The sequence below is a fragment of the Carlito syrichta genome, unplaced genomic scaffold, assembly GCF_000164805.1.
Source record: "Carlito syrichta isolate Samal-C Ts95f unplaced genomic scaffold, Tarsius_syrichta-2.0.1 Scaffold74266, whole genome shotgun sequence".
NCBI classification, from domain to species: Eukaryota; Metazoa; Chordata; class Mammalia; order Primates; family Tarsiidae; genus Carlito; species Carlito syrichta.
The window spans coordinates 93,615-104,259 of NW_007018362.1; the positions used below are offsets into that span (position 1 = coordinate 93,615).

The 10,645-nt window shown below is 39.0% G+C and overlaps 2 non-coding genes across 2 annotated transcripts; both read right to left on the reverse strand.

Annotated features, from left to right (window-relative positions):
- Positions 1 to 6,844: 6,844 nt before the first annotated feature.
- On the reverse strand, positions 6,845 to 6,916 carry TRNAD-GUC. Its single transcript has one exon. It is a non-coding gene; the product is annotated as a tRNA-Asp (tRNA).
- A 572-nt stretch (positions 6,917 to 7,488) lies between these two features.
- Positions 7,489 to 7,570, reverse strand: TRNAS-AGA. The gene has a single exon. It is a non-coding gene; the product is annotated as a tRNA-Ser (tRNA).
- Between the last annotated feature and the right edge of the window lie 3,075 nt (positions 7,571 to 10,645).

Below are 10,645 nucleotides of genomic sequence, written 5' to 3' on the forward strand. Positions count from 1 at the left end.
TCCATGTTATTGTACGTATCAGTATTACTTTTTATAATGACTGTATACTATTCCATTGTATATAAAATACCAATGATGGACATTTAAGTGGTTTCAAATTTACTATTACAAACAAAGTTGTTAATGAACATTCCTTTCTTTCTTTCTTCTTCTTCTTCTTTGTTTTCCTTTGAGTTGGGGCCTCACTCTGTTGCCCAGGCTGGAGTGCAGTGACATGACCACGGTTCAGCTTTGACCTCCTGGGCTCAGGTGATCCTTTGGTCTCAGCCTCCTAAGTAACTGAGACTACAGTTGGCTGTGTTTTCACCCATTTAATGCGGTCTTTTGTAGCCAACACAGCCCTAATTTAAAATAAGTCCAATTCATATTCTTAGTCTTTGGTTCAGGTTCCTTATATCCTATTCAAGAAATCTTTGCCTAGCCCAAGTTCATGAAGATATTCTACTATGTTTTCTTTTAAAAACTTTACTGTTTTTTCTCTCTCTATTTTGAAATAGTTTTATTTATAATGTAAAGTAAGAGTCAAAGTTTATTTTACTCTATATGTAAAATAAACATTATAGCATCATTTGTTAAAAAGATTGTCCTTACTTGACTGAATTGATCTGTGCCCGATTTTGAAAATTGGCAACATAAGTCTTTAAGCTTAGTGTGTCTTCCACAATATGGACTTGACTTTTCAAGTTCCTTTGTATTTACAAACATGTAGTTAATTAACTTCTTGCTGGAATTTTGATTGAGATTTTATTGAATCTATTGATTACTTTAGAAAGAATTAACATCTTAATACTATTGAATTTTCCAAAATACTGGTACATCACTTATTTAGGTCTTTTTAAATTTAGCCAGTAATTTTTTTTAGTTTTGGTGTAGGTTTCTTGCACACTTTTGTTAGATTTTTTTCCTACATAAATAACGTTTTTCATGTTGTTGAAAATTGAATTTTTAAAAATTTCATTTTTTACTCGTTTTTTTTTTTTTTTTTGCTGGTATATATTAGCATATTTGATATCTTGTATATGGGCCAGAAGTCAACACCACGTTAAATTCACTTACTGATTTCAATCATTTTTAAGATTCTTTTTAGTTTTGTACATTTATAATCAAGTTATCTTCCAATAATGAAGCCTTTATTTATTCCCCACTATTAATATCAGTTATTTATTTTTCTTGCTTTATTTCACTAACTACTACTTCCACCACAGTTTTGAACAGAAGTGATAATAGTGGATATTTTTGTCATGTTCTTAAAAGTTCATTATGGGTGCTTTGTATTTAAGCTTTATTAGACATTAGGCTAAATCAAATTCCCTTTATTCTCATTTTGAGAGTTTTTATGATGAATGGTTTTTTTCTATGTCTACTAAGATTATCATTTAGTTTTTATATTTATTCTATTAGTGTGATAAATCACATTTTTAAGAGTTAAACCAATTTTTTAAATTCTGAGACTATTTCCTATTTGATCATCTTTTAACTATTAAAATAATATGCTTGATTTGAGCAACCAACAAACATGGAAAAATGTTGGGGAGGGGGCACACAACATCAATAAGTGTACTGATCTCAAACCAGGTGAAGTGGGGGCTAAAGGAAGGCTCAAACTTTACCTATAGGTTGACCACTTATCTACCTAATCCTGAATTGTACCCCACATCTTCAAAATTAAAAAAAAAACTTAAAAAAGGGAAAATGTTCAACAGCACTAGTCATCAGAGAAATGCAAATTAAAACCACAATAAGATACCATCTCATATCTATCTATTGTTAAAAGTCAAAAAATAACATGTTGGCAAGGATGCAGAGAAGAAAGAATGGTTACACCCTGTTACTGAGACTATAAAGTAGTTTAATTCCTATGGAAAACAGTATGGAGATTTTTGCAAAGAACTAAAAATAAAACTACTATTCAACCTAGCAATTTTCTCAAAGAAAAATAAAGTTTTATCAAAAAGATACTTACACTTGTATGTTTACCGCAGCACTAGGCACTATAGCAAAGTCATGGAATCGATGTAAATGTCCATCAGTGGTGAATTGGGTAAAGAAAATGTGGTACACCATAGAATATAATACAGTCACAAAAAAGGATGAAATCGTGTCCTGTAGAGCAATATGAACAGCTGCAGGCCATTATCATCAGTGAATTAATGCCAAAACCGAAACAAAAATCTGCATGTTCTCATTTGCAAGTGGGAGTTAAACAGTAGGTACACTAGCCACTTAAGATGGAAACAATAGACACTGACAGTTCCAAAAGGGGGAGAGAGGGAGGAGGGCAAGGGCTGTAAAACTACCTATAGGGACTTATGCTCACTATTTGGGGGATGAGTTCAATAGAAGCCCAAATCCCAGCATTACATAATATACCCATGTAACAAATCTGCATGTGTACCCCTGAATCTAAAATGATAATAATAGTAATAATGACATGTTTGATTTGTTTACTGATATTTTAGTTAAAAGTTTTGAGTCTAAGGCCAGGCACAGTGGCTCATACCTGTAATCCCAGCACTTTTGGGTGGTGAAGGTGAGAGAATTGCCTGAGTCCAGGGGTTAGAGACCAGCCTGGGCTACTTGACGAGCCCTCATCTCTACACTGAATTAAAAAATTAGCCAGGTGTGGTGGTGTGCTCCTGTAGTTCCAGCTATTTGGGAGACTGAGACAGAAGGATCCCCTGAGTCCAGCAGGTTGAGGCTGCGGCGGCTGTGAGGATGCCAGTGCACTCCAGCCTGGGTGACAAGTTTTGAGTCTATGTTTACAAAAAAATATTGGTCTGTAATATTCCATTGTTGTACTTTGTTTTCAGTTTGGTAACAGAATTATGTTGGTGTCATAAAATGAGTTGAACAATGTTTTCTCTTTTTCTAATCTCTGAAAGTTTTCCTGAAAGATTGATATTATTTATCTCTTATTTGTATGGAAGAATGCACAAGTGAATCCATCTAGGTCTAAAGGTATATATGAGTAGCTCTTTAAATTATGGATTTAATTTTTATAGTAGGCATAGGATAATTTAGATTTCCTATTGCTTTTGTGTCAGTTGTGGCATATTGTATTTTTCAAGGAATGTACCAATTTCTTTTTTTAAAGGAATGTACCCATTTCATCAAATGTTTCACATCTATTGACATAAAAATGTTTATAATACCTCTTTCTTGGTTTTTAACATCTTTACGATATGTATAAATGTCATCTATTTCATTCCTAATGCTAATATTTATGTGTTATTTTACTCTCTTTTTTGATCAGTCTTGCTCAGGACATGTCTATTTTATCAATCTTTCCAAAGAACCAATGTTTTAAGTGTTGATTTTCTCTGATATAGATTCACTTTCCATTTATTTATTTCTGCACTTATTTTATTTTATTTTATTTTATTTGTTTGAGTTGGAGTCTCACTCTGTCGCCCAGACTGGAGTGCAGTGGCCGCTCCCGGCCACCGCAGCCTCGACCTGCTGGGCTCCGGCGATCCTTCTCCCTCAGCCTTCCGAGTAGCCGGAATTACAGGCGCGCGCTACCATGCCCAGCTGATTTTTTGATTTATTGTAGAGATGAGGTCTCGCTGCCCAGGGGGGTCTCGAACCCGTGGGCTCAGGCAATCCACTCATCTCAGCCTCCCAAAGGCACGGAATTACAGGCTGAGCCACCGAGCCTGGCTTTCTGCATTTATTTTAAATAGCTCCTTCTACTTTTTTCCATTTAAGCTGCTGGCTCTTGAGTTAGATCACTGATTTTCAACTTTTCTGTTGTTCTAATACATGCAGTTAAAGATAAAATTTCTGTCTAAAAACAACTTTAGATGCATCAGACAAATTATGATATGTCTTATTTTCATTACCATTCATCTTAAAACATTTTAAAATTTCTATTGCGTCTTCTTCTTTGACCCATAGATTATACAGACATAAATTGCTTTATTTCCAAATATCCAATCTTCTGGTAGTTTTTCTGGAATATACCAAAGACTAAAACTTTGTTGTAGTTGGTCTAGTTTTGTTTTTTCTTACCTCAAAGACATAGCCTTAATCCTTTTATATAGTCCTTACTTTGAGGGCTTGTCACTTAGTGTCAAGCGTTAATACTTCTGAAGTCTCAAAATGACAGCCATTTTACTAAGGCCCCTCCATCTGGGAGAGACATAGACTTCAACCTCTGTCTCTCTAGAATCACATAGCTGCTGGATCTCTACAAGTGATTAGCCTTCCAAGTGCTCTTTTCTATGGAGTTTTGGAACATCTTCCTGTGTATGTATAACATGAGAATTAGCCAGTGATATAAGGATAATTTATACACAGAAATTTGAGATTCTTCTCTGTAGTTCCCTCATCAATTAAATTTTGACCATTGGATTTTATGCATTTTGGTAGCCCCAAATTGGGACCAGTGTCTCCTTAGTCCAGTACTACTGTTTCTTTCCATGTGAGGTCTATTCTAGAATGATGCAACATAGAACACCTTTAGGAGGAAAGCCTTTGTGAATGTGCAGCTCATATCATGTGCTTTCTTTCTCTCAATGATTGTAGCCCTTTAAGCCCTACTTAAAGGGCTGAAAGGTTGAATGCTCATTTGTGTCTTAAAACAGCAGCTTTATAGTTCTTGTCTATGATGACTCATATTTTCTCTAGATAAAATAAATAATATTTTTCCTGTGAAGACAAGAAATTATACAGACAAATGAGATTCAATGTTAGCTGGAAAGGATGGGGCATCAATCACCCAATTGTACAGCCGTTACTAAAAAAAATAATCTTTTGCCTGACAATGCTGCACAATTATATTAACTTTTATATTTGACTGCCAAAACTTTATGACAAAATGTTAATAATTAATTTTAAAACAAAATCCTAAACTTATTGTTATATGTCTAAAGAGTGTTTATTCCTTCATTTAAAAAAAAGTGCTATTTGGCTTTGACCATGGCCCACAAATATACTGCTTTTAACTTTCAGCCATTTGGCATTGGTCCAGAGTATATGGGTACGTTTCTACTTCTAACATTATTCATTGTTATAAGAGAGCACAGAATGGTTTGGATTTGGTCACATCTTTCTATTTTATGTGTTATTGCTGTTTTGAACTTTTTTGTTTTTGTTTTTGTTTTGAGTTGGAGTCTCACTCTGTCGCCCAGACTGGAGTGCAGTGGCCGCTCCCGGCCACCGCAGCCTCGACCCGCTGGGCTCCGGCGATCCTTCCGCCTCAGTCTTCCAAGTAGCTGGAACTTCAGGCTCGCGCTACCGCAGTCGGCTAATTTTTTGATTTATTGTAGAGATGAGGTCTCGCCAAGTTGCCCAGGCGGGTCTCGAACCCGTGGGCTCAGGCAATCCACTCACCTCGGCCTCCCAAAGCGCGGGATTACAGGCCGAGCCACCCAACCCGGCTTGTTTTGAATTTTTATACCATTTTCTTTTCATATCCCCAAATGTAGACATTATCAAACAATGTCGTTTCAAGGCATTTCCTCCTTACTTAGCTTTTCTCGCATATTATGAATTTTCTTGGTCAGTTATAATGTTTTGAATCTCATTCCTTCATCTGTTCTAAATCTCTACTCATTAATGTTATTAATCACCTTTTTTATACTTATTGTTCAAAACTGTAAATTTGAATTTTAAAATTTTAATTAGTATATTTCAAATTTATGGTTTTATTAGTTTCTACTTTTTTCTTCTTTCTATTTTGTAATAATTTCAGACTGACAGAAATGTTACAAGAAAATTCAGAGAATTCCTGAATTTTCACCCCATGCCCCGAACGCTAGCATATTTAGCTTATTTATATTTCCTCATTGAGCTTATTACCTTATTTCCTTCTCCTTTTTTCTCTCACCTATACCAGGAGTGCCCCCCAAAAACGTATACACATTTTAAGAGATGTTCCCCATAATCAGAAGTGTCTGGATGCTGATGGTAAACACCTTGAGCACTCTTGTAATTGTAGAAGTCAAATGTGACTTGTGTTCATCTTATCGAGTATTACAATTTTCATACAGGTTTTTCCTTTCTTAAAACGTGTATACATTTTTGGCACCCTCTGTTTATTAATGTGTGTGTGTGTGTGTGTGTGTGTGTGTGTGTGTGTGTGTGTGTGTGTGTGTGCATGTTTCTGAACTATTTGGCAGTGAGTTGGAAGACACATACCCCCCCTTACTCTTAAATATGTATTTATTTTGTAAATAGATGTGTATTTTCTTAAAACAAAGACATTCTGTCAATACAACCATGGAACAAGTCATACAATCAGGAATTAACAATAATATTAATAATATTATTTAATTTATAGACTATCCAGATTTCATCAATTGTTCCAGTAATGTCCCTCCTTTATAGCAAGAGAAAAATCCCAGATCATATGTTATATTCAGCTGTCATCTCTTTATGGCCTTCTGTAATGTGAAATATTTAGTTAACCTTTGTGTTTTGTAACTTTGCCATAATTGAGGAGTACAAGTCAGTTATGGTGTAGAATGTCCCTCAATATGGATTTGTCTGACGTTCTCTATGATTCGAATTACACATTTTTCCAGGAATATCACAAAAGTGACATTGTGCTCTATATCCTATAAAGAGGTACAGAACATAGACTTGTCCCAATACTGTTCTGATCACTGGGTTAGCATGGTATCTTGATATCTGCCTCGTTTTTCCAATGCAGACTTGCTATTTTTTTCTTGGTAATTACTGCGCCCCGCCCCATCCTTCAGCTTTTGGTTTTTGCAGTGAGTATTTTGTTGGTTTGGAGGAACTCTATCGAAGAAAGATTTAACCCAAGAATTTGCCTAGAAGAACGAGAGCTATATTTACCAGAATTGTACTTTTCCCCCCTTAAAAGTAGTGTCACCTCCTCCCCGTCGGGGAATCGAACCCCGGTCTCCCGCGTGACAGGCGGGGATACTCACCACTATACTAACGAGGAATTGACAGAAAATCACGCTTTAGGAAATCCCTGTGAAGTTACTCGTGCCTATTCGTTCTACAATTGCTGGTTTCTCTTGTCAACCATACCCAAGACGACTCGGTGTCGAAGCCGAACGTGTCTGCACCCAGCCATGAATCTACTCCAGTTCCTCCTTCGCTACTGGAAACAGGCCAGCGCAGTGGGGATTGCCCGCGATGGCGCTTTGTGAGAATCCTAGAAGGGAAAAAAAAGTGTCCTCGGTGGCTTCCTTTGTGACGCACTGGTTTCCGTCTACATTCAATCTTGGCTTGAGCCCTAGCGACCATAGAAGAGAGGTGCAAATCCTGAAACAGGCGTCCGTTCACTCCACCAAGGCTTCAAGCCAGGTTTCGAAGACAGGAAATGTGGAGGCGGAGCAGATACTTGTGCTCCGCCGAGAGAAAAGGGGTTGTTATAAAACATGAGTATATATTTTTAAAGTTCACGATGCATTCCCTAAGTGGCCGGCGGAAATTTCATCCGGAGTTTCTCCCCAAAGTACAACTCTCTCTTTTCCTCGCTGAACATTAACCGCCCAGACTAAAACATTCCGTAGTCGGCAGGATTCGAACCTGCGCGGGGAGACCCCAATGGATTTCTAGTCCATCGCCTTAACCACTCGGCCACGACTACACGATTGGACAATGCTTCGTTCCCATCCTTACCGAGAAATTCTACCAGCTACCATAAGGCAAGGCCAAAAGAAGAAAATGTGGTAAAAATGGTTTCCCACGCAAGAAACCGAATCTGCAAGTTAGATAGAAACTCTCTGGTGAAGTGTAAGTTTGAGTAGAGATGTCAGCCTCGGGGAGTCCTCACCGTATCAGCAATAGCGTTTCCAGACAACTTGAAGTCTCTGTACTTGCCTCATCTGGAACCCAACTAACCCTGCAAGAAAAGGAATCAGACCCTCTAGTTCTAGGCCTGAAACGTACAGCTTTTGTCTGGAACTTATGCCATTGAGCCTCTTGGATAAATGCTAGTGGCTTTCAGGGAGAGACTAACTTCTGTGTATTTATGTCTCAGGTGGAGAGCCAGAAAATGATGCGGGAAAGCCTCTTTACATCCCCGTGCCTGGGTCCGTAAGTGTCTAGGCCCACATCAGCCCTAAGGGAGCATGACTACTGTAGCCTTTGCACAGCATTTGCACTTTGCAATGCGCTTTCACGCTCCAGTGGGTTAAGCCTGAAATTTGTAGAGGGTTCATGAGTTCCTATGGAACTGGGTTACCTTCCAAAAGGAAGATACCGGTTTGATTTTTGGTCAAACCAGACACTTCTCGAAATCTAACCACTGCGATATGTTTTATTTTCCTCTTGTGTTTCGGTGTTAGTCTAAAGGTGCCGGTCACAGAGCTTTCCTGAGCCTTTTAGGTACACAGATTACTGTAACTGGCTTTCGCCTACTTCTTGGGGCCATATACTTATCTGAGAAAGGAGGAAGACCGGGCTCGGTGGCTCAGCCTGTAATCCCAGCACTTTGGGAGACTGAGGCGAATGGATTGCCTGAGCCCGCGGGTTCGAGACCCGCCCCGGCAACTTGGCGAGCCCTCATCTCTGCAATAAATCAAAAATTAGCCAGGCATGGTAGCATGCGCCTGTAGTTCTGGGTACTTGGAAGGCCGAGACGGAAGGATCGCCGGAGCCCAGCAGGTCGAGGCTGTGGTAGCCGTGAGCGTGCCACTGCACTCCAACCTGGGCAACGGAGTGAGACTCCAACTCAAAAAAAAAAAAAAGAGGAAAACAATCGTCTAAATAGATAAATGAGAAAGAGGAACAAGAAGGAAGAGGGAGAGAAGAAAGTGTTAGAAGATAAAAGAGAGAAAAGAAGGCTGGGGCAGCAGTTAGAAGGGGGATGAAGGAGGAAGAGGAGGGGGAAGGATGCAAGAGAGAAAAGGGAAGCGGGAGATAGATTTTTCTAAGGAGTCTTGTTAGTACTCAGAAAACAATACAGGAAAGTGTGCCTCTTTAATTTGCTGAGTACTTTAAAGAAGTAGCCTCAGAGTCAAGTTCTCTCCCACCTTCCGCATCCCTTCTGCCTCTTGACCCTCTTTCTCTCCTGAATGGCGGGGAGAAGCTTTCTCTGAAATTTCCCTTTTTTGACCAAGGGAAACTGCTCTTCAGAAGGATTGAGATGACCATGAATCCCCTCCCTGAGATCTGCATTTAACCATAGAAGATTAACTTACACCACAAAAGGAAAAACTAAAGGTTTCCCTGCCCAGAAAACCTCTCCCAGACAAACTTCTAGTCTTTTCATCACCTATTCTGAGGGCTGCACCTAAGAGACTTTATCTGCATAATAAGACAGGCTTTGTTGGCATTTCCTCCTTTCACCCTCATATAGCTTTCCTCTTCCACTCTCCAGGAGCGTTCAAGCTCCTATTTCTGTAGCTCAACCATTTGCTACTTCATTGAGTCTCCTGCTTTGTGTGGGACCCTCTCCCCTCATATGCACATAATAAAATTGCATACCTTTTCTCTCATTCATTTGTCTACTGGCAGTTTTATTTCTCGGACTCAAATACCCAACCTCTAGAGGGGAGAAAAAAGATTCTTTGACACATACAGATTCAAAAGAGGACTAAAAGAAATTCAGTAATTTGAGATCCTTGTAGCCTGGATATAAGGTCTTTGTCAGATAAACAGTTGGCAAATATTTTTCCCATTCTGTGGGCTGTCTCCCTGCTCTCTTGATGGTTTCTTTTGCCTTTCAGAATTTCAGTTTGATGAGGTCCCACTTGTCTATCTTATGTCTTATGTCTATCTTATGTCCACTTGTCTATCCCACTTGTCTATCTCTTATGGCATTTGTTTCTGGGGATTTATCAAGAATTGGGTACCTACTCCAATGTGCATAAGAATATTTCCTGCATTTTCTTCTACGATTCTTATAGGTTGAGGTTTTACCTTTAGGTCTTTGGTCCATCTAGAGTTGGTTTTTGTGTACGGTGATAGGTAGGGGTCCTGTTTAAATTTTCTGCATGTCAGCCAGTTTTCCCAGCACCATTTACTGAATAAGTTCTCCTCCCCCCAGTGATTGTTGGTGGAGGCTTTGTTGAAGATTAGTTGGTTAAGAAACTGAGGTTTCGTTTCTGGAATCTCTATCCTGCTCCATTGGTCTATATGCCTGTCCTTGTACCAGTACCAGGCTGTTTTGATTATTTTAGCCTTATAGTAAAGTTTAAAGTCTGGAAGTGGGATACCTCCCACTTTCTTTTGCTAAGGATTGTTTTGCTAAAGATCATTTTGGCTATTCATGGTCTTTTATATTTCCATATGAATTTCTATATTGTTGTTTCCAGATTTGAGAAGAATGATGGTGCAAACAGCCCTAGTAAAACGTGGGCAAAGGATATGAAAGAGTAAACTGAGGCAAGATGGCTGGTGTTGTGGGAATAATACAAGATTGCAACAAAGAAGGAAGTAGAAAAAAGTTAAGTTTATTATTCACCTTTCAAGATGGAAAGGGGGCTGGCACTCAGGCAAGTGTGGCTCAGAAGGGCTGAGGGCCAGGCATATTTTAGGTGGTTGGGATAAGGGGGATCTTGGGCCCAGAGGAGTTTGGGCCAAAATGAATGTCCAGTCCTGTGTTCTTTGATGTTGAAAGCAGTCACAGAAGTCTTGGATCTGTACATTGCCAGGCAACAGCAACTCACCACCTCAGGTGGTCGGCTGGAGGTTGGTCATGGTGTGGTGATAACAATGT